General features: G+C 32.5%; 1 protein-coding gene across 1 annotated transcript in view; it reads left to right on the top strand.

The window, feature by feature from the left end:
• The first annotated feature begins 8,591 nt into the window (after positions 1-8,591).
• The window catches only part of LOC143237362 (uncharacterized), a 99,557-nt gene continuing 82,123 nt past the window's right edge, over positions 8,592-26,025 (top strand). Inside the window, exon 1 of the mRNA XM_076476526.1 lies at positions 8,592-9,098. The gene's annotated coding sequence lies outside the window, so the exon portion shown is untranslated. The remainder of the gene's footprint in view (positions 9,099-26,025) is intronic.

The raw sequence follows: 26,025 nt of genomic DNA, 5'->3' as shown, positions 1-26,025 counted from the left end.
TATGATATTAAATGGGTGATAAAATAATCAGAGATCAGCGACGAAAATATTCTGATAAACTTAGAAAGTCTACTCTTTCCTTTAGCAGTCGACTTCAGATTTTCTTTGTATTGGAAAAACAGCATACATATTTTTCTGTGCTGGTTTTTCATTCTTTCCTCTCAGGTCACATTTAGTCAGGTTTATCAAATGACATTCACGCCGCTATTTAAGAGGAAGGAGTCTTGGAGGAGACATTACCTACTCTGTCTAACCTATGATAAAGTACTGCAAAGTGGGGAAGACAACCATTTCCTTGTATCACAAGCAAACAGACGTCATCTCGCTTCATTTGCTGGTAATAAGCGGGTCATTTTACCCACTTGTAATAGCTGTTAGTTTGGTGTGTATTTCTGATGTGTTGACGAGAGCTCTCAAACTGCTAGAGTAACGTTTACAGCTAGAAACCTAAGTCGGCATTTGTTTCTGGAGCATGTGTCATCCACAGCAGTTTGAAGGCACGTTATATTGAGTCACTTTCCTTTTACTTCTGCTAGCTCAATAATCAAGAATCAAAAACCAGCGTAAACAAAATCAAGACTGTACGTACTCAGGTATAAATTTTGAATCAAATATATGAGTTTTTATCAATGATTTGTAATGTAAACAATCTGAATATTAAATATTTATATGTATGTAGATTTAATCAAACTAAACAAATTAAATAGACTCAAAACATGTTTTTTGCCATATTAACATGTATTATCAAGTAACATTACAATATTATATTCACCTCTATTGTTGCGTATAAGTTCGGGAAGCCAAAATTATCTCACTTTAAGATTATTAACAATACCTTATTGAGTTATACAAGTGAAATGCGAGATGTAAGATGGTAATACAGTTTTTAACCAACAAATAACAATTACATTTTTCTTGTTTTTCAATACAAACAGTTACACTGTTTGCCATTTTTGTGAAGTTCATAGGTCGATCGTACATCATAGTTTTCGTTTGTTTATTTGTTTTGTGGATACGCAAAATTACGCAATGGGCTATCTGCCTCTGCCCACTGTTGATGTCAAAACATTATTGTTAGCGTTATAAGCACTCATACTTGCCTTTACAACACTTCTCTATTGTAGCATATAATATAGTTCTAAAACTTTCATTCTTGTAGAGGTCCGGCATGGCCAGGTTGGTTAAGGCGTTCGACTCGTAATCTGAGGGTCGCGGTTTCGATTCCCTTTCATACCAAACATGCTCGCCCTTTCAGCCGCGAGGGGCGTTACAACGTTACGGTCAATCCAACTATTCGTTGGTAAAAGAGTAGCTCAAGAGTTGGCAGTGGGTGGCCTTCTCTCTAGTTTTACACTGCTAAATTATGGACGGCTGGCGCAGATAGCCGTCGTGTAGCTTTGCGCGAAATTAAAAAACAAACAAACAAACAGTGGTTAATTTACCAAGTTTTTGTAGTTTTCAAATAATCTGTCTTAGGACACCTTTCGACTGCCCAAGGCAGATAATTAGGTCCTTAATATATCATCTTCAAGTTAAGGTAAACTATTTTTTTCTTAGATTTTCTACGATCTCTAACCTAATATACGTATCAGGATTCGTCTCGTAGTCCTAAATTTGGTAAATTACGTCGTCCGACAACAATTCATAGAAACAACTACATAATATCTGAATCATAGATAGTTTAGTGAGCTATGACTGAAGTATAGGAAGTAGTATTTATGATTACTAACCATTCTCTTGTGACATATATAAGAATTACACACCCTTTGTTAAAGTTTGTGTAACAGATAAGTTACTATCTCTTGTCGTTATTTTAGTTTATGTGAATGTGAGAAAGTTTATTGCTATTCAATCGGCTTGAATTAACTGTTTAAACCAATACTGTGAAGATTAACCGTGAATATCTGCCGTCGTTTTAATGTTACATTTGAATTGCCTTAAATGAAAAATTCAAACCATACTGTAAAGAATAACCCTGAATATTTGTTACTCTTTAGATAATACTTCAGAAATGTTTTAAACGACAATTCCAACCACGCACTAAAGGTTAACCTTGAATATTTGTTATTCATTATATGTTTATGTTAAATCGTTTTAAATGAACAATTCAATGTCGTAAATATTAGCCCTGAAACATTTGCCATTACTTACATGTTTTTAATTGCTTTAAAAGCACATTTCAAATCATACTGTAAAGATTAATCCAAACTTACCAATAGAAGGTTGTTTAAAGTTCAAAAGTGTAAATCGATAACAGTGAGGTTCAGTTGCTTATTTAACGTACTTTTAAGTATACTTTAAGTTGGAAGACACTCTTTATTACGATTTCTAATAACTCATGTTTCAATCTCACCATGAAGTAGACATTTTTTAATAAAGGATTCAAGCTTTTATGAAGTCCTAGGATAATAATAACTTTTAATGTACTTGATTAACATAATTAATGGACTTACAGGTTTTATATTTATTTTTCGCTTTCATTAATTACGCATAAAATAATCTTAGAAGCAAGTGCGATATAAAAATTAAAAAGGGGGATTATTGATGATGGCCCGACATGGCCAGGTGGTTAAGGCACTCGACTCGTAATCTGAGGGTCGCGAGTTCGAATCCCCGTCGCACAAAACACGCTCGCCATTTCAGCCGTGGGGGCGTTAGAAGTGATAGTCAATCCCACTATTCGTTGGTAAAAGAGTAGCTCAAGAGTTGGCAGTGGGTGGTGATGGCTAACTGCCTTCCCTCTAATCTCACACTGCTAAATTAGGAACGGCTAGCGCAGATAACCCTTGAGTAGCTTTGAGCGAAATTGAAAACAAACAAACAAACATTCTTATAGTTTGCATAAAACTTTTAGGAAAGAACCATGGAAAAATAATTCTATAATACAGTACTTATGATAAAAATACACTGGTAACATATATATACATAATTGTGTTTGTTTATCACAATGAAAAAATAGCCAATTTATTATGGAAGTCGTTCTTAAATAAAAATTAATTTGTATTACCTGACGTCACAACTTAAAAAACAAAACTGAAGCCTATGTGTTGTTGTTTATGAATTAAGCACATAGCTACATAAAGTGCTATCTATGCTCTGCCCACCACGGTGTCGAAACCCGCTTTTAGCATTATAGGTCCGCAGACATGCCACTCTGCCACTAGAGGGCGAAGCCTTTTTTATTAGAAAGCATGAAATCGTCTTTAAGTACCCTAACTATTTGCGATACTTTCTATCGTAATTCCAGGTGTATCTCATGAGGTTCAAATAGTTTAAAAAACTTAGGACTATCCTAACTCCACGTATTTAGCTAACTATGAAAAAACAATTGTTTGTTAAAATAGTATTAGAAAATCATTGAAAAAGATCTCAAACGCTATAATCAGTAATCCTTATGAAACTAAATATGAATAAAAATTAAAATCGATAATTACTTACAAAACACATGAATCCTGAATCATTTTTTCCTAAGATCGACACAGTACTCTTACATGAAACCTGTCTTCAATAATCCGCATCTGGTACAGCGGTAAGTCTACGGATTTAGATCAGGTGTTCGATTCCTCTCAGTAAACTTAGCAGATAGCCTGATGTGACTTTGGTTTAAGAAAACACACACACACACACAAAAGCTAAATTTCCTTTGCATTGGAAACAGTAAAAGAGAGTAAAAACCAGATTTACCAGTAATTGATCAGCAAATATCAGCATGCACTAAAGTATTAATGAACCACTCATAATTTGTAATTTCGCAAAATAATTATGATTTTAAAATATAACGGCTTTCAATTGGGGCAGCCGTAAGTTTACAAAATTTTAATGCTAAAATCCAAGATTAAGTTCCTCCAGATGGACAGAGCACAGATATCGCATAATGTGGCATCAAGTTAAAAACAAATATAACATTTCAATCGACCGTTTTTCCTTAGATATAAACACAAGAGAGTCTTAAAAACAGACGTATAAAAATCATAATTCCTAGTGGAGATATAAATGATACATGAACGTTTACCCGTGTTTGTATTTAAATTGTCAGATGATTCGGTATTGAAAAAAAATTTAGTGGTATTAATATTTACATATTAATAATAATTTACGAGGAATGAAAAATATGCATTTAAATTTAAATTAAGACATCAATGCATCATCACGAAGATCCAAATGTAATTACTATGATATTAATAGAGAATGTTCAAGAGACAAAAACCAGAAAAAAGAATTACACACTGCATACAGTGTGTTAAGATTTAGTCCACGTGTTCAAGATCATATGTTATCCAATGCTTTTCTATAGATTACTCGGGTGTTGTTTTTTTTTTAGTAGTGTTAGAATGCATTACCTCTACATAATAGACAACAGTATCCAGTTTCTAGTAATGCTGTAATTTTCTTGTCTACATAACAAGAGCTTAAAAAAATACTTGTTTACGTTGGAGGAAACAATGTTCTGAATGACTACTTTGTTTGTGCCCTTATTCCCAGAGAGAAATATTAGAATGCTGAGACAATAAAAGTCTAATGTTTACAGTTCCCCACTCTCGCCCACATGAATGACATCAGATACGATAGATTCTCTTTATCTTAAAGCAGACGTTTTTTTTTAAAGCTTCTGAAACCTGACAGTTTTATCGTATTCTCTTAATTAACAGGATAACTAGGTGTAAAATATAACGATTAGAAACACCATGCTAAAGAAATAATTATACTGATTTACATAATCATTAATAGATACGCTTCAAAACTAGAGGTCGAATATAGATAAGATTATAAACAAAAATCCTTTAATTGCTGGTTTAACGCTAAGTTCAACTAACCTTTCTATCTTTGCTTCACAAGATATAAATAAATTATAGTTCTAAGAAATAATATGTGTTTCGAACATTGTAAACCTTGAAGTGTAACTTTAAATATTTAATGTTTACTACCTTTTTTTTTCAAATTTAATTCTAATCAAAATTTATGAAAATGTTGTACTTGTAAAGCTTTAGCGCATTAGTTTTAATGTATTGTAGCTAGGCGTTTCTTAACTTTAGTCACGGTTTTAACATTTTAATATAACTTTAGATTAACATTAAAAGAACTAATTTAAACCAAAATACTTACAACCCTGCTGGTGATTAGATATTTATTACAGGTAGCGTTTCTGATGCTTAATCATACATATTTTGATATCGTGTATATATATTGCGAACCGAAGTAGTGTTTGTCGGCGGTTCATCTTCTCTCCCGCTTAGGGCGGCCATTTCTCATGCTGTATTTGAAAACCTGTGCACTCAGGCAAAATTCGACCTTCACTTTTGAAATGACAGGAGAACAGGCATGGATAACGTTGATGCCAAATTTTATATCGAAAGCAGGATATCCTACAACACATTGTTAGGAAACAATCCCACTGTTATTGGCATGTCAAAATGTGATGTAACTTAAAGAATAAAAATGTATATACACCGTATTCATCGTTGAGCAGCTCTTATCATGACTAAAATACTCAACAATTAGTTTTTGCGATAGACGGTATAAGTAACTGAGAACTTTGGCTTTGAGCGAAACTGCGAGTGGACAACAATTAGCCTTTTTAAAGTCCATGAAATCATTTAAATTTATAAATCAATTTAAACTATTTTCGTCACTGGGGACGGGTACTTTTGCTTTATATTAGTAATGTACACAATCTTTCATACATCAAATAAAATTGATCTGAAATTATAATAATATGTTTCACGAAATAAACAATAAACCACAGAAACAATCACGTATTTGAACAAAATCTGTGCTGTGAGCATTTTTACTGCAAGGAAAAAATTGTATTGTTGTATAACACACACACGTTTTGTTTCATAATAACATATTGTGTTTCCTGAAAACAGACTTGTGTCTACTGTATAACACAACTAATTGCTGTAGCGATATAAACATACATTTATTTTTCTTCCACTACTTTTTGCGTTGTCTAACAATGTAAATTGTAAACAGTTTTCATTTAAAAATTATTCTTATTTAAATGCTTTGTGGTGTTGGAAAGTCAATTTTTTATAAGAATTCCGGTTTGATCAGTTCAGAAGTGGCACGATATGGCTACGTGGTTAAAGCACTCGATTTATAATCTGAGGGTCAGGGATTCGAATCCCCGTCTCACCAAACATGCTCGCCCTTTCAGCTGTGGGGACGTTATAGTGTGACGGTCAATCCCACTATTTCTTGGTAAAAGAGTAATCCAAGAGTTAGCGGTGGGTGGTGATGACCAGCTGCCTTCCCTCTAGTCTTCCACTGCTAAATTATGGAAGGCTATCGTAGATAGCGCTCGTGTAGCTTTGCGCGAAAATTGAAAATAAACGAACAAACAAATCTACATTGTGTATTACGAGCATTACTAACTATTCTGCCCACCACTGGAACAGCGATATGTCTGTGGACTTACAACGCTAAAAATAGAGTTTCGATACCAGAGAGCCCATTGTGGACCTTTTTGCTTAATTTCAATCTAAATAATTTTTTTCTAATAAGTACTTGATTCGGGTTTATCGTATTAACATATAAAAAAGTGACAATTATTACAATATTTTATGACATACGAAAAACCTCAAAAGTTCGTCGTAAAACATAACGTAAACGAATAAGTTTTAACAATACCTTTTGATTCGAAGCACGTTATACGTTAATAACATACTTTATAGTTTTATCAGTTCTTTATCATAATGCAAATATAATATTATAACTTTTCACTTTTAAGTATTTAGATCACATGAGCTTAAGTGAAAAGAATCATTACAATGTGAGATTCATGAAGTGTGAAACAAATAGTTTCTGTTATTAATCTAACGATCTATAAACACATAAAAAACTATCGTATGTTAATATTTTTATTCTAGCCTCTTCCATCAGACACTAAATATAGATCGTAAGATAAGTCGCAGCTTAAATTTCTATAAGTTCGTTCTGAAGACAAATTGTTTCATTAGTTCAAATATAAAACATTTTTATAAAATTTATACCTCAACAAATACGCTCAAAATACTTGTGCAAAACGTTTTAATGGTGCTTTCAAAGCTGAATTACTCTGTGATTTTTATTCTATTCACTTAAAACTATTTATCCTTCAGACGTCGTTACAAGTTATAAATGATTTAGGAGCTTTGCTTGTGGCTTGATGGATCTTACTAAACTTTATTTTTTGAACCACTCAGCCTTGGTAGGTAAATTTATCATATTTATGAGTAGAACGAAATGTTGTTTATCTTTTTAAATATATGAAAATACATTTGTTATAATGTTTATATTGGTATTTCCGTTTTTGTTATCATTCAGTGGTTTTGGATAGTAAATAAACGACTCTTTGTCACATATTATAAAGCTATAAATCTAATTCGATTTTCTTTAGTTTGTTTATTGTTTCTAGGAAGGTTAGCTTACCCAAGCAGCTAGATATAAAGCTCCCTACAGATTATGACGTCACAAGCATATACCTCCTGCTGTAAAGTTTACTTATATCCCTTATTTATGTTTGTACGTTCTATAGCTTTACGAGGTGACTATATGTAATAATCGTGATGACGATTGACGACCCACTTGAAGGTCGAAACGTTGTTTTCTACTTTATTTTACTAAAAGTTTTAATACCCATACTAGCCGTCTTGAGATACATGTGTATTATTGCCTAGAACAATTATACGCTCATGAAGTATATCACATGATATTCCAGTTACTGACTTATATCATCCCAGGTTACTCCTAAAGAACAATTGTATTCAGACAGGTTATGTTGTTAGGTATATGACATGCATAGTTAATATATTTTTATTGGAATAAAAGTAAACGTGGTAGGTTTTTAACTTTCCGTACTTGTAATATACATACGTACGTGAGTGTGTATGTACAGAGGACTATATTTTGATGTTAAAATGATATTCCTACACATTATTCAACATAACTTTATTGCACGTGTCTATTAATAAATATCCCCGGATTTATTCATTTATTAACCAGCATACACATATTATTTCTAGATATGATGTGTATGGTGATTAATTGATTAATTATGTGTAAAAATGTAGTAAGTTTATGATAGTTTATGAAACAATGCGATAATTCAATGATCACCTCAACTTTCAAAAGAATAACAGTTCATAAAGATATATTGTTGACTAGATGACGTCAAACATCTGAGTTTATCACCAGCTATCATCAAAAAGTCTACTGCTATGAAAAACTGTTGCTAGTAAATACTGGAAAGTAACCAATAGAAAAGGCTAATCGACGGACTTGTGAAATTAAACAGACATCAAACTGTGTTCCAGCCGACCAATTCTTTTAACAATGATCAGGATTCGATTATCTACGATAGCTACCAAACAAATACATTTAAAACTGTTATGTGGTGATATACTACATCTGTATAAAGACGGGATGGTATTTGTGCCTTTAGTTCGTTTGTTGAATTTAACACAAAGCAACTTGAGGAGTACATCTTCGCTAACTGTCCCTAATTTTGAGCTGATAGACTAGAGGATAGGCAGATAGTCAGCACCATAACATTGTAATACTCCCACGGCTTAAAAGATAGGAGATTTTACGATAAGAATCAAACTTACGACGCACATTGTGAGTCCAGAGCCTCAACCACTAGGCCATGTCAGGTCTTGCATAGCTTAAATTACGGTTAGAGTAGAAACTGTTTACAATGAATGGCTTTCAAGTGTTATGAAATATAACCCGTCAGGCTTCGAAGTTTTCATGACAGGTCACTGGAAGAGTGTAATGGTGGAGAACGTTTTTATAGTATTAGTTAGAATATTTGGTTCCCTCCAAAGTACAAATCACGTTCACGGTGAACTTGAATTTCTATCTTGACATCCAAGACTATATTCCAACGAGCTATTGCTTTCAATTGAGTCTGAGCTTAATTCAGTTAAGCATATATGGGATGAGCTTTAAATGCTGCATTTGCCACCACTAATCATTTCCAAGAGTTGTAAACCAGTTGTAGATCATACTTTTCGACGAATCAGTTATATAATCGAATAAGACATCTTTCGGCAGCTTCAGTGTTCGGTGTTACACAGTTTATTATTAGAGCGAACTCTGGATCAACCCAATAATAGGTAAGACAAATATTTTTTATTGTAACCTAGACGGTACGTCATGCGAAACATGAGCTAAACAGCTAGGTCAGAAAACCATAGGGGTAAGATGTTATCTGTCCCTAATTTTGAACTAATGGTCAGAGAGCAAGCAACCAGTCAGAAGCTCTTACCACAGCATAGAATTTGTCCAACTTTGAACTAAATAACTTAAATGGCTGTCACTCTTATAATGCACTCACTACAAAATATGTTAAGCGTGTTTATTCGCTTCGTGTCGCAAAACTTTGGCCTTCCGTCCGCACACCGTCATGGGCGACCCGAATAAGGATTGAATAAACATAATATCTAGATATTGCAGTAAGAAATCGAGTTTTAAAGACTATTTATCATATTATTTTTTTAAAGTTAGAAATATCATAAATAAATTTATTTCATTTAGTACGTAATTTAGTTTCTTATTTCTCATTGTGAAATAACCAACAATTTAATAGCAATTTTACTTGTAATGAGACATTAATATCAGATTTATTACATTTTTAAGCACTGCATTCTCAGTTTAATCTCTTGTGGATTTTTTTTAAGAATTAACATAATGTATAATTCTGGAAAATCCCTAAGAAAATAGATAATAAATTAGTGTTTAAAAATATAATAGGCCTAACATTAGTGTTTTATAACAAGTATAATTGTAATCATTCTTCGTCGGCTTATAAAAGTTTGCACACCATAACTCTTAATTTAATTGGTTTAAATTGTCTTCGTAACATTTTCTTTAGTGGCACGTTTTAACATTGACTGTATAGCAGCTACTGCCCTACTCTGAATATATCATATAATAAGCATAAGTAGAATCCATATCTTCATTAAGATCAGTCAAATCCAGACATTTTGTCCGGTCAGACAGCAACTTAGTCATGGACTTTAACTTCAATATCAACTCATCAACAAATACGAAAATGAAGTGCTTTGTACTTTTATAGGTCATGAATATTAGTAGTTTCATCAATTATTTCAATGTATATTTTTTCAATGAAATAAATTGAAACTTTGCAGTTAAAAATATCGATCTTATAATATTTACGAACACATGTGTTCACTTTTCAGTTTATAAGTTTATAAGTTATTCAGCATAATGGAGTAGATATAAGCCCCCTAGTGATAATTGTTCAGTACTCTCGTTAAACTGACTGTTATTCTCAACGATCAAATAATTATTAGCCTAATCGGTTTACTTGTTCTTTATTGCGGCAGAGGGTATATTGTAATTCTACATTAAGCATTGAAAGCGCTTTTGCCATTATGACTTTCAATACTTTCTGTTGTTGTCAAATACAACTTTTGGCTTCGAAAATAGAAGGTAGACAGAAATAACAGTGGTTTGCTCATCCGTGATGACGAGAAAACCCCTATGTAGAGAAAATTATATATGTAAAAAAACTGCTGATATGGGTAGAGAAAGCATTAGTAGAGGAGCGAACACTATGTGAAATACCACGTAATCAACTCAAAACAGTAGGTTTATGGTATGAAATTAAGTTTCAATTGGACAGTTTTATGAGTAAAAGGCGTACATTTTTGATAAGTTCAGACATTGACTGTATTGCTTTGGTGTAAAATTCGAATATATTGTTCATAAATGTTGTTTTTTCTCGATATAATTGTAGAGAAATGCGTCACGTTCGCTTCATTTCCACGCTCAACTGCATAGCTAGGGAATCACAGAACCCTCAGTGCTCATTTTGCTACAACTTTCAAAAAGTTATTAGACTTAGCATAAAAGAGACGGAGTCAGAAGCCTCTCTCTCTCTCATTTGCATCTCACTCACTCAGTCACTTTGCCTCACTATGCACATAGTCAAATATGCGCATAGAAAGTCCAATATTTCTCCTCGCATAACACCTAAGATTATAATAAAATCCTGCAAAACTTTGTTTTCTTCATTTTTAAACTCTATTTCTGAAAACATACATGATTTTATATATCTTATAAAATCATTTGAAATACTGACTACATCCAGTTGAAGTAAAGTCCGAAAGAGCAAACATTACGCAAACAGTTTCTACTATATCTGTGGAAAATATATTAGGGTTTCACGAAAGAAAGCATCACACACAAGGTATAGGTAGCTTACTACCACTACTTTAGGTGTAAAATTTCCACATAAAAAATTGGGCTTCACACTTGTGTTGCGCTGTTTACACATCTGGCTTGACATAGGGGATGAAAGCATGATATTTGCAGTTCCCATGATATGGCGCTTCCCCGAAGATCATCTAATTGATGATTATGTTTGCATGACTAATGTTTCTGGATATTCAGACAAAACTAAACAACACATTAAATATCCAGATATTGCCCCTACAATAAAGCCAGTACCTCAAGGGAATCGACTTCCAGTGCTATATCCACCAAAGAATTGAGAAACAGGAGAGTTATCCTACAAATAAAGATGAATTGTCTTCATCCTCTGTATCTAGTAATTCTTTTTCTGTATCACCTCAACATAAATTGCATCATCTGATCACACAAGAAGAGGTAACTGATCTGATTCGTGACCCGTTTCTATCAATGGACAACTTCTTGGCTCTCGTTTACAATAATGGAATTTATTGGCTCCATAAAGAACTGAAATTTTCTGAAGTCACCATCAGAATCTTACTTCTCCCTGCATCATGCAAGATACTTTGTATTTCTATCCAAATGTTGATGCACTAATGGAAGAATTGGATGCTGAACATCATCAGAAAAAATGGAGACTTTTTATGGGCTCATCTAAAGTTAGTCTAAAAACTATAATTTTGCGCAGCAACTTTTGACATGATTTTTAGAGCCAGAATCATAAAATTTCTCACAAACTATTGCGGTGTTTTTTTTCTTGTAATACAGAACTTTTTGCCCAGCGTTATATAAGGAAGCTTGTGTAACAGCTTTTCACGATTGGGTAAAAAGTCGGGTGTTGTTATTATTTTTCTACGCACAACATTAGAAAACAAAATAATTATATGCATACAATCGAGAGTTTCTGAGAAAAAAATATATATTACATTGAATTTTCCAAACTCCATACTGTTTGTCACGATTAATAAGAGCTATAATAAACGCTGACGGCAAACCTCAGTGAGTTGACTCAACTCGTAATCTGACGGTCGCAGATTTGAATCCCTGTCGCACCAAATACGCTCTCCCTTTCAGCCGTGAGGACTTTATAATGTTGCGGTCAATCCAACTATTCGTTGGTAAACGATCAGCCTAAGAGTTGGCGGTGGGTGGTGATGACTAGCTGCCTTCCTTCTAGCCTTACACTGCTAAATTAGGGACGACTAGCGCAGATAGCCCTCGTGTAGCTTTGCGTGAAATTCAGAAAACAAACAAATTGTTTTCCACTCTTATGTTTTTGTGCGAAAGTTGGGGACTGTAATGACTTTGAGCATTACTAAACATAAACACGTTCTCGTTAAACGAAAGTATGACATTACACCCACAAAGAGTGTATACTAATATCGATTATAAGCATTTCAAAACTGCCTTTGTTGACGGTTATTCATATTCCCGTGTGCAGTACAGTGTTATTTATATGCTGAATCTGCAGTTTAGCTTTTACATCTTCTACTAATTCACATACATATTAACCATTAGTAAAATTAAAATGTCGTTTCTTTCTGACTCATACGTAGAATAAAGCTTTCATATCTGTGAAAGCAAATGTGGTACGCTTTTAACTCGCGAGTACCTGCGATATATATGTCTCAGTGTATGCACGTATATAGATCGAAATTATTACTTTATTGAACATGCACCTATAACTGGGAACGTTAAGTCCTATAAATAGTAAAGAGAATTATTGTTGTAAACGTTTTGAGAAGCGGCATATGATTTACCTAGTGTTTTAAACATAAAATAAGGCAACATTTTAAGCTCGTACTTTTGTCCACTTATTTATTGATTTGAGTAAGCGTTTATTATCTTTATTTATATATATGTGTGTGTGCGTGCGTACGTTTCAAAGATGAGTTACTTTAATGTTCATTGAAAAATGTTCTTTCGTACTTCTGAAAGTAATTCTACCGATACAAATTTAATGTTCCTTTCGCACTGATGAAGATCACTTCACTCATTGTAACAGCAAAAATACTTCCAAGAGATGATCAAATTGTATTAATACTCATTTATATATAAGTAGCATGTAGCGACTGAAGTTGGAAGAAAAACTGAAATAGTTATTAGAAAAGATAAGCTGCATTTTTTTTTTTTTTTTAGATTTGCTGTTGAACATTATTGAGTAATAGTACAGTATATCCATGGTTGTGATTTTCATTTATCTAAACATTGCGTTACATTCGAGAAGACGTCGTATAACAATTAATTAAAAACAAACTTGTAAATAGTAGACAATTAAAATAAAAAATTATGATTATTTTTACAGTTTGCAGCAAATTTTAGAAACATTTCTGTATCATGGGGTCTCAGTAAATGTGTGACTTTTTATTTTGGATACTATAATTGCTTAGTTGATAAATATAGCAATGACTTGTACATGTTCATGACTCTCAAACCATGCAAATACCTTTTTAGATTGGTTTTTTACATTAAACTATTCGTATTGCTTAATAATAAACATGTGTTTCCAGGCCAACTTTCAATTCTTCAAGTAAGAATATTTAATTTGGATTCTTTTTTGTTATGGCATTTTATTTAAATAGGTTTGACAAAACGAGTTTTTTTTTTAATTTCTTTCCTAAAACGTAATTTTTATACAGTGAAGGATTTCACACAGACATTTAATAACTCAACGAATTATATAAGTGATGTAAACATTCTGCCGAGGCTACTTACATAACTGATGAATTTTCTGTTAGAATTTTAGTAAAATAATGGAATTTATTTTCTCTTAATCCCCACGTTGTTTGGAGGAGCCATAAGAACTGATTCTGATTACTCCAATGTTAACAAGCTGTATATTCTGTTGTTTCCTCCAAACTTACCTATAACGATAAAGAGAGTCACTCTTATAATATCACTTGGTGTGACTTAACTAATTTTATTATTCTACAAGTTTCCGAATACGAAAACAATAAATATCTAATTAATAATAATAAACTTTAAAATTGTTGACAATAAAACGTAAATTGAGATTGTTTGAAATGGTATTTGATCTATATTTTTAGTTGTTGCAAACAGACGTCATTTTTTTAATATTTGCTCAATTTTAAGGTACTTTTAGTCAAGGTACTTTATTATGTTATACGAGGTCTGTTCAAAAATTACGCGGACTGTTTGAATTGCGCGGCTCCAGTTGGTTCCAGGGGAATCCGCTTGGTGTCGCTAGGTTCGCACAGATCAGCTGATTACGACGCTATTTTCCGATTGCAGATATCTTCATTTGTGTATTAGCTGTTTTAAGTGAAGTGCGATTTTTTCGTTTGGCGGATTCCAGAATGAATGACCTGAAGGAGCAACGACTTGCTGTGAAATTTTGTGTTAAACTTGGAAAATCTGCAACTGAAACTTTTGCTATGCTTAACACGGCTTACGGTGGTGTTGCTATGAAGCGTACGGCATGTTTCAAGTGGCATGAGCGTTTTAAGGATGGTCGACAGTCCATTGAAGATGTTGAGCGTCCTGGACGTCCTTCTACGTCAACTGACGACCCACACGTCGACAAAATCAACACCCTGGTGCGGGCAAATCGACGTCTGACTGTCAGGGGAGCTTGCTGAAGAGTGTGGGATATCAGTTGGATCTTGTTACGAGATTTTGACCGAAAAATTGAAGATGCACCGCGTTGCTGCGAAATTTTGCCCATTCAGCCTTCAGAACTCGTGAATTTTTGGCCAAATACTCGATCACTGTTATTCCCCACCCACCCCCCTACTCACCTGACCTTGCTCCTTGCGATTTTTTCTTGTTCCCCAAACTCAAAAGACCCTTGAAAGGAAGAAAATTTAAGACGATTCTCGAGATTAAGGCAAATGCGACGAAGGAGCTGGAGGACATTACAAAAGAAGCGTACCAGGACTGTTTCAACAAGTGGAAACACCGTTGAGATAAGTGTGTGCGTTGGGGAGGAGAGTACTTTGAAGGGGTCCCAGACCTGTAACTTCTAAATAAAGTACATTTTGTTTTATGACGTCAGTCCGCGTATTTTTTTGAACAGCCCTCGTAAACGATTTTACTACTGAAGCATATAATTATATTTTCTGTTACGAGAAGTTCTTGCATTAATAACTACCATAATTTTTATGTCTTACACTTGCATTCCACTATTTTATCAGTAATAACTTATTATGTTTACTAATCAGTGCTTAATGTTTCTTAGATTTAACTTGCGATATGTTGATTGGTATAATTCTTGTAAACAATTCATAGGGACTAAATTTTTTTTGTTTGTTCGAAACAAGACTTATCTTGTCTATAATTCGATAGATATATTTTTAGGAATATGGGGTCAGCTGTTTATTTCTAGAGTTTTTCAACGTTCTGAAGTTCAGATTTCTATGAATCATTACTTTACATTTGGTCAGTTGTTTCAATTAAATAAAAACTGTATATATATTTTAAACGAGTGAAATTATATTATTCTTCTCATAAATATAAATTGCATTCATCAAGATTTACGATGTAACTTTTTAATTTTCTTTCAACAAGATATGTTTAAATGTTTTTCAAATCCTGATTTGGAGACACAAAAGAAAAACAATTCGTGAGTTTCTATATTTACGTGCATCAACTCTTTTATCTTTCAGGGCCATATAAAACTGCCTATAGAAAATACGATAATATATCTTAAATATTCTTGATATCAATAAGTAAAATTATTCTACTAAGCAATTTGTCCCCCGCTTTCACAGCGGCAAGTCTACGCATTTACAACGCTGAAATCAGGCGTTCGATTCCCCTCGGTGAACACAGCAAATAGTTCAACGTGGCTTTCCTATAAGAAAAAACACAGACACACAAAATAACTCATTTCTCGAACAGTTGAATCTGGTATGTATGTAATAAATAATTAAATTTCTCACCTCTACAAAATTTCACAATTTAGGAAGTAAACACTCTCATCCCACACTTCTCAAGATACGAGACAGAAAAAAGTAAAAAATTACTTACCTTGCAAGTCTATCACTTACATTCTAATGACAGTATGCAAATATATTTTGAGAAAAATCAGTGACAATTTATATGTGTGTGAGTGTGTGTTTTTCTAATAGCAGAGCTACATCAGGCTATCTGCTCTGTCCACAGAGGAGAATCGATCCCCTGATTTTAGCGTTCTAAGTCCGAAGACTAACGGCCATCCCAGCGGAGGACTATATGTGTGTGAAAACTGCTCAATATTTCGTTATCTTGTTTGTGTGTATTTTGCTAATATTGGTTTTTTAAATTATTATTTCCTCTATAAGACACTGAAGGTATACAATACATACATACGTAGGTGTGTGTGTGTGATATTATGTTTATAACGTCTAATCAACTGTTCAGGTCCTAGCAAAGTACACAAACTTCCGGGCCACATCAAAATCTTTTGTGAATGCATATTTTATTCAACAACAACATATATAAACATAGAAGAACATAAATAACATATTTATAAACACATAACTGTAAAATAAAGAGATGTTTCATAACAAACAAAAAACATTAAGGTCATAAGAATAAACACTTCTGTAATCGCACGTTTTAGAATTACAATCTCGTCCTGAGCAAACTAAAGTGAAAAGAAATTAAAGTGTGATTTAAAATATAGGAACAGCGATTTATGAATGTAATTATATGTTAAGATCTGTAATTTAGAGCAATTAAGTTACCACAGTTTACTTATAATTGAAAATAACATTAAATGTAAACTAAAATAAAAAACAGTTTGTTGAAACTTATGTTGATGTTCAGGATTGGAAGTTAACCTATAATAAAGTCACTCTTTCGACGAACCAAAGATAAGTATTTTAAAACTATTTATGTAAATAAGACAGTTATTTTTTATTAATAATAAATATTGGAGAGGCTGGAAGATTTAAAATGTTTTGATTATTTCTACTGGGTAATCTCATGTGTTCATAATCCTATATCTGTATTAGGTGTATTGTTTTATCGATATAGGTAGCATTACAATCACCACAAATGTATTTATAAGAAATTTATAAATACAATAGGGTAGACAGAAAGAAAGTCCTTGGATCTAATCATATTCTCAATTTTGAAGAAACGTTTGAAAATCATTTGTAATTTAATTTCTGGATAATTTTTTTATTATATTTATTTAGAATAAAAGAAGAAAGTTCTGTTTACTTATTAAGAACGAAGTGGCCAATCTTAGTAGTACGTAGTTCCATGGCAGGTTCTATTTTATTTGACAGGAGTTTAGCCCCCCAGTGGCTCAGCGGTATGTTTGCGGACTTACAACACTAAAATCCAGGTTTCGATACACGTGGTGGACAGAGCACAGATAGCCCATTGTATAGCTTTGTGCTTAATTCTAAATAAACAAACATGAAGTGCAGAAAAACTAATTTGTGTTTTAATTTCTACATCAGAGAAATGTAAAGTGTATTTTTTAGCATTCTTACACTGAGAGGATCAGCACTCTTTAACACAACCAAAAAGCTAAGAGCACAGAATGTTTTATTTATATTTATAATCCTTAGTTTTTATTTACGACCCTTAAAGGAAGGTTGTTGAAGTTGTTTTATTGTTCTATTCGTGGCATGATTATACGAATTAGCTGGGAAAGGTTGTTCAGTATTTCATTGACAAACAAACTTAGGTCTCAGAATAAGCTTTATATATAAATAAATTTTTGTAATAAAAATATATAATTAACAACATCCTTTTCAGTGTGTGTATCATCAAAAGTGAATGATATTTCTGTTTATACGATACAGTTCTTAAGAAATAAACTTACTTTCTTCTATAATTACTTTTTTTTGTATTCTCTCATTCTGTAAAAATAAAACAATTATCTCACTTATGCAATGTCCCTCAAAAGATCAATGGTGAGCTTGACAGCTTATAATGCTACTTGTTTGTCGTTTGATTCTCAGCAGGTACAGCGCAGATAGCCCGTTGTTCAGGTTTGCACAGAAACAAACGCAGTCACTTACGTAATACTATTGCTGTTTATGTCGTTGCTCAAATAACCTTTAGAGCTAGCTATAGTTCTACGGAATCTTTGAGATTTCTGACACATAACTATATTGCGGAAGTACGTTTTAGATTATGAATATGTCATGTGTAACTTAGTCTGTCGATACATACTAAATTATTTTGATTTTGTTCTTTTATTATTATGACAAACGACTCTATACATTTTGCTTTTGAAATTTCACAACATTTAAAAATACCTTTTTTATTCAACTGTAGTAATTTATGATAACAAATAACTTTAAGGTAGGATAACTGCATCACCATTCTCTATAATTTAACCTTCCTAACATTACTGATGTTTTGTAACCATTTATAATATAATTTAACATGATATCAGCCGTTTACATGTGCTGAAATATAAGTATATTTCATTTTCCTGTTTATTGACAGATTATTGACTGCTCAAATAATGTTCATCTAGGATGATTTATGCCATGATGTACAGTGACCATGCAAAGCTAATTAATACCCTATCTTCTATCACTTTTTGCTACTAATTTTATCATTAATAATTACATTACGTAATGTAAAATATAATCTCTACAGTTCTTCTTTCACAAATGCTAATGAATTGTTTATGCCTTTTCTCTCGTGAAATTGTTTATTGTATGATAATAACTTGCATATGCTATTACAATGTCGTAAACGTGAGACCTGGCACCACAGGCGACATGTTTAGCTCCTGTATATTTGATATACAACAGCGCAATGCTGCAATGTAGAACTTACGGCTAGAAAATATACGTCATTGTCCCTTTAGAGAAAGGATGTCAGTTTAGCAAGACTGTTAAAACGTAGAGCCAAAGGATACAAACTTTGCAACACTTGGAGGAAGGAAGCTTTTAGTATTCTCCACAGAAGTGCTCATCGTAGCAACAGTCTTCCAAACCTTATCCCTAGCCTATTCGAAACAATATATACATGAGCAAAATGTCACACGATCGAAATGGGTATAATTTCTCGTACCCTCACCAAGATCACAGTAATAATTTAAAGCTAAGAAAGACCCACAGACTGAAGGTTCACGAGCTTCCAGCAACACCTAAAATTAACGGATATTTTCATGAAAAAAACGACTGTAGATTCTAAAATTATACCAACACCATTCGATCACCAATCTGTCAAATCTTCTGATGCAGCTCCAAAGAAATATCCCCACCTTTAGCCTTTGCTTAAATGTGCAGAAGAGAGTGTGTATAATGTTTTTTCAATCTTCTCTGAAAGGTAATAAGCAATAGTGCTTAACAATAACCAAATAACATGAAATCATTAAACAATGTTAAGTATATCTATATAGATATTATGCCCATAATGATGAATCTGTAAACGATTGTTTTTACTTAATTTCCGCCGCTAGCATTATGGTATTGAATTACTGATTTTTATGCTTTCGAATATTAGTTTGTTAACGATTTACTTTCCTATCATTTCTCTTCAGTTCTGTGGTTGTCGATGAATATCATTTCGAGTACTGATGTAGTCAAACTCGCCATTTATGGTTGTCTGGTAACTTTCTTTAGGACAATTGAAGTCGTCAGACAATTATTTAATAATCATAACTGATTACAAAGACGCATATGACTTAACTAGCTTCTTCATAATTGTATATGTATAGCAGAAAAACATGTAACTGAACTATTGACCTGACCTTATGCCTGACAAGTTTCGTACGTTAGCAACGATATTAATTATGTAGGCCTGGCATGGCCTAACGCGTTAAGGCGTGCGCTTCGTAATCTGAGGGTCGCGAGTTCGCGTCCGAGTCGCGCCAAACATGTTCGCCCTCCCAGCCGTGGGGGCGTTATAATGTGACGGTCAATCCCACTATTCGTTGGTAAAAGAGTAGCCCAAGAGTTGGCGGTGGGTGGTGATGACTAGCTGCCTTCCCTCTAGTCTTACACTCCTAAATTAGGGACGGCTAGCACAGATAGCCCTCGAGTAACTTTGTGCGAATTTCAAAAACAAACAAGCAAAGAATTAATTATGTAACAAAATTTATTCCTTAAATTCATTAATACGTTAATAATATACTATTGTGATGCATGAGTCAATAATTAAGTTACCTTAAACTGGTTTAAGATTACCAAGATTATCAAAGGCCAATTTTAACATTATAATCTTTTTTATTAAATCTTTCAGATTTACCGCTGAACCACACCACTGGGAGCTTGTTACATTATGAGTGGTATTACTTGTATACATTTTCATGCTTAATGGAACGTTTATTTGCTTTTAATTAGAGAGTGTAGTTATATGATACACAAGGAAATTAGTTTATTGTTGTTGTTTGTAGAACTGAAATAAAAATTATTCAGAAATTTTATTAGCATAAAAAAACTGACTCATTTCATAAGTCAGTTTTATAGAAATAGCGGTAACAAAATCATTAGCTCTAAACCGAAGAAAATTAATTTTGAGTAAATATTAACAGTATGCCAAACTGTAGTAATAAGAATAAGAAAGAATCATTAAACTTGTATCGATTTTATATGTTTTAGTCATTAATCCTACGAAGACATTGTGCCGTCATTAATCCTACCAAGACATTGTGACATTTCAGTATTCGGTTAAATTAAGTTTGCAGATTCAAGTAAATAATTTTTATTGTTATTCTATAAATTACCTTTACTGTTGAAATAAACGTATTTAGGTTGTTGGTGTTTATATTTACTTTTCTAAAATATATGTGTGTCAATAATTATTCCATTCCTTTAAGGAGAACTCAGAAGTCATTAAATTACTTAAAAAAGTTACAGAAAAATCAAAACCGTTAAAATACACCAAACATGCTCGCCCTTATAACCGGGAGGGGGGGCGCTATAATACGACAATCAATCCCAATATTCATTGGCAAAAGAGTAGTCCAAAAGTTGGCGATGGGTGGTGATGACTAGCCCCCCATCACCACCAGCAGTCAATATAATACCATCCTTAGTATTTAGTTTTCTTACAATTATCTTCCCTTGGTAATGTTAGGGATGGCTAGCCCAGATAGCTCTCGTGTAGCTTTATGCGAAATTCAAAAAACAAACAAACTCAGTGAATGCAGAACAAAATATCGATAATTTGTTGATATACGTTTAACATTGGTTGTTTGTTATAGAATATCAAACGTATAGATTCTATATAATAAATGATTAAATGTTAATGTTCAAAAACCCTATAATTGTTGCAGAATTTTCTTGTTTTACAAAAATACGAACTTCAACCTTTTATCGTTAGTTCTTAAAATTTCTGAAGCACGAATGATAATAAACAGCAAAATTCAACAAATAATATAATAACATCAAATGTGTTTATTTAGTTCTTTAACCTGCGACGTTTTAATACAAAGTCGACTAGAAATAAAAATAAAATAGTATTTTGATTTTATTTCATTTTCTTATAATATCTGATCACAAAGACAATATACTTTGAAAGAATATTTAACTTAAGATGTTATACTACAGAAAATCCCCACTTCAAAAGCACTGACATTTCAAAGAACAAACATTAAAGGTAATTATACTGCAATACGATGTCAGTTCTTTGAACACGACTAGAGAAACAGACCATATTAAACACGTGTTCACCAGTTGTGGTAATCCTCCTTTATAACTATAAGAGGCTTTGGAATCTCAAGTACGTCACTAAACACGCTTTATCCTTAAGTTATAAAGGCAATATCCTGATTAGTGCCTTAAAAGCAGCCTGACCGGCTGATGCTCGTTTTATTTAACATATATGTTATTGCTTCATAAACATGAGATACTTAATTAGTTTAATCCTTTTAACGACTGTCCACATATTTGATCTTTACAAAACCTATAGAATGTTATTTGGCGATTTCTTAGCCAAGTACCTAAGAATGATTATTTCTTTTGTGCGCCAAAATGTATTTGTCTATTAATATGTTGTTCTTCGCAGTTTTCTCAAGACTGTTAAATCACCATCCTTTAACAATGCTACAAACGCATCTTTGTTTCAGCTGCTTCGGTGACTTCTGAAACGATTACACTGAAACAGTTACAAATAGCAGCCGTATTTAGTTTTCTTACAATTATCTTCCCTTGGTAATGTTAGCAGGCCAGGAAAGTAACTCCTTTGTTAAAATGGAAGTGTACCTTATGTCTTCTGTAAAAGAAATTATATTAGTCATTTTTTTAGCTTATAAGATTGTATTATGTTCCGAAAATTGGAATAATAAAATACCCAAAAATTTACATTTGTTATTGTAATTAAAAAGGATACAAAAGCGATCTTATTTTGACTTATTCTTTCCAGTTGGCTTTCTTATAGTAAGTAACACATCACTGGTTAATAGATTATCTAGTTCTCTGTTTTGTCATATAAAATACAAATTTTATTTTGTTAAAACTAAGTATGTTAAAGATGTACTGTATCAATAATTACACATATTTCAGTTCGATATTAGTGTAAGAGATTTGCCTTTATACTTTTCTCCAGTTGTTCATTGACCTGAGTCTGTAATTTTGTGTTTAACTTACAAATATTGACCTGACCAAATGTTTCTTCTAGTAATGTAACTGAGAAATACGATTTTGGTGATCTCTGAACTATCAAGGATTGCCTAGCAAATTAGACGCCAGAACTAATAACTGTTTCTCTCATTTTAATGTTACCTTATTACTCCACCAGTTTTATTATTGTTTTATTATTAAGATTGTCATATAGTTTTATAAGTTTTAATTTTAACTACAAATTTAGTGGTTTAAACATTCCATCAGTATGTCATTGGTTCTAATGTTGCGTTACTACACCACTAGTTTTGATGTTTCCCTATCATTCCATTGGTTGAATTACTACAATGGTATATAAATTATGTATCGCTTGTTAAAGTATTTCCATTGGGTAAACTGTGAGTCAATTATCGAACTGTTCCATGTATAAGCTGCATATCACTTGCTGAAATGCAAAATCGGTAGTAAGTAAATATAATACGCTTGGAATACTACACTCATAATAATTGTTCATCCTTTAGTAAATGTTTCGGTAATAAGAACGTTGTATCTTTTACTAAAAATATGCAGTGATAGGAACATTACGATTATTACTGAAATATTACAATAATATAGGCAGTGTATCAGCTATTAAAATGCGACAATAGGGAGAAATTTACATAAATTAATTATAGGTATTCTTAATAATTGGTTGAAATACCATACTTAATCCGAACAGGAACTCGTTGATATTGAAATGCTAAATGCATGCGGACTGTAAATCACTTACTAAATTTAAATACCAGTGGGAATATTTCGTTAGTTCTAAGTGCTATAGATATAGAACTTTGTTGAAGTCTTAAGTTTAATGAGAACTCGGTATGTGCTTAAGCACGACAGTGCAATAAATTATATATTTTTTACAGGTTACGCGATTCAGTTTCTTTTTTCTAAGACGTTAAGATGATTTATCAACTCAAGGTTGTATAAGTTCTGAATTGTTACTGCCCTGGTAGAGTGTATATATATATATATATATATGCATATAGTTATATTACACCGTAATTTTAAAATCAAGTATTGTGTGTTATTTGTTTGGTATGGTTTGAGTAAACACTGAACTTGTACTCAGTCTCAACGAAACTAATATCATGTTACTATTTGCATAACAAACGCTTGAACTTTGAATATTTGAAACTCGAATTATTTCCCACGATATTTGACTTTTCAATATGTTTCGTCCTGCCTAAAAGTGCAATAAAACGTGAAACACTTGATATTTCTGACTTCATTAAAGACGTATCTCTGTAAGTGTCAGTGGGAATAAGTTATCATTGTGTCTTGCTAGTATTCGATTCTAAAATAAGAAAACTATATTTATTCGTGAAATTCGTTTATTTCAGAGGTTTGAACTTTTAAACAAGTCTTGATTAATTGTAACAGAATAAACTACTTGTTATTGCTCTTTATTTTATGTTGGCTTTTTAAAAAAAGCGAATACAGTAAATAAATAGGAGGGAAAAAATGTAAATAATTTGTTATAACATTTTAACATTTACAGCTCCACTCCAGCTTCAAGAAGTGGTTATTTTGGTGTAATAAATACGTTACCCTCCTCCCGGAATGTGGTTAAATCGTTTTAGAGACCTTTATACTATAGCCGTGAAACTAATAGTAGAGACAAATGTGTTGTAAATAAGTTTCTTTACAGTAAATAAGTGAATTATCATAAGTGTAGTTGCTTTCTGGAAACAGTTACCTATGCCACTTTTGAAGTCACAGGTACTGAGAAAAATCATCTTTTTAAAAAAAAACAATATCTTTTCAACAAAATCTAAAACAAACCAACTGGTTAAAAAAACTAAGTTTCGGTAAATGTTTCTACCCAATTCCAGAACATGTATCTTGTTGTTGAGTCTATTTTTTTGACAAGTTAAACTTTTACATCAACAGAAGTAAAAACAACCATCTTACTCTGTTGAATCAGAAGCTACTTTGGATGTTTGAAACCCTAAATAAATTACATAATATTTTTAACAATCTCTATACTTTTGAAATGTTATTCATGAATTTGTGTTACACAATTGCTATTCTATTATTGAAGAATTCATATTACGTCTTTAGGAGTCTAATAATTTCGCTTCATTCATGCCTAAATTAAAACATAAAAGTAAATCCTTTCATAACGTTTAATCTTTTCGAGAGTTAGGTATTTTAATTATATATCACTTGTAATTGAAAAATATAATTATTAGAAAAGCTTTCTTCTAATAATCTTTAATCAACTGAACAATCTTGTAGACAACGGTATAAACTATCTGTCTACTTTTTGTTTCGATGCGTTTACGTAGTTCGTAACGGATTTGTTTTCTTTTATGAATTATTGAACGATACATATAGCTTATGTGAATGTTAAGTCATCAATTTGTGTCGTCAAAATAGAATAATCTTCGTAGAAGCTCTAGTGCTTTGAAGTAAATTAATCTTAATCTATTTTCATTTCGTCCAATAATTTTTAAAGCTTTTGGATTTGTATGGTTCAGTATTTTCCAGATCCAAGAGGGAGAAAAAGTTACTTTATCAAAGTCGCGAGGCATTCTTTCTCAGTATCCAAATCAAGATCTTTTAAACAAAGGAATTGTAAATTTCTTGTTCTTAGAATTTCGCACAAAGCTACACGAGAACTATCTGAGCTAGCCGTCCCTAATTTAGCAGTGTAAGGCTAGAGGGAAAGCAGCTAGTCATGACCACCCACCGCCAACTCTTGGGCTACTCTTTTATAAACGAATAGGAAGATTGAGCATAACATTATAACCCTCCCACAATTGAGAGGGTGAATATGTTTGGTGTGACGTGGATGCGAACTTACGACCCTCAGGTTACGAGTCGAGTGCCTTAACCACCTGGCCAGACCGGGCCATCATCAATAATCCCCCTTTTTATATTTATATCGCACTTGTCTCTAAGACTGTTTTTAGCGTAATTAATGAAAGCGGAAAATAAATATAAAACCTGTAAGGCCATTAATTAAGTTAATCAAGTACCTTAAACGTTATTATTATCCTTGGACTTCATAAAAGCTTGAATTCTTTATTAAAAATGTCTACCTCATGGTGAGATTGAAACATGAGTTATTAGAAATCGTAATAAAGAGTGTTTTCCAACTTAAGGTATACTTAAAAGTGCTTTAAATAAGCAACTGAACCTCACTGTTATCGGTTTACACTTTTGAACTTTAAACAACCTTCTATTGGTAAGTTTGGATTAATCTTTACAGTATGATTTGAAATGTGCTTTTAAAGCAATTAAAAACATGTAAGTAATGGCAAATGTTTCAGGGCTAATATTTACGACATTGAATTCT

Source organism: Tachypleus tridentatus, chromosome 13 (genome assembly GCF_004210375.1).
Source record: "Tachypleus tridentatus isolate NWPU-2018 chromosome 13, ASM421037v1, whole genome shotgun sequence".
NCBI classification, from domain to species: Eukaryota; Metazoa; Arthropoda; class Merostomata; order Xiphosura; family Limulidae; genus Tachypleus; species Tachypleus tridentatus.
Note: the sequence above shows the minus strand (reverse complement) of the source record. Positions and strands in the feature narration are given on the sequence as shown.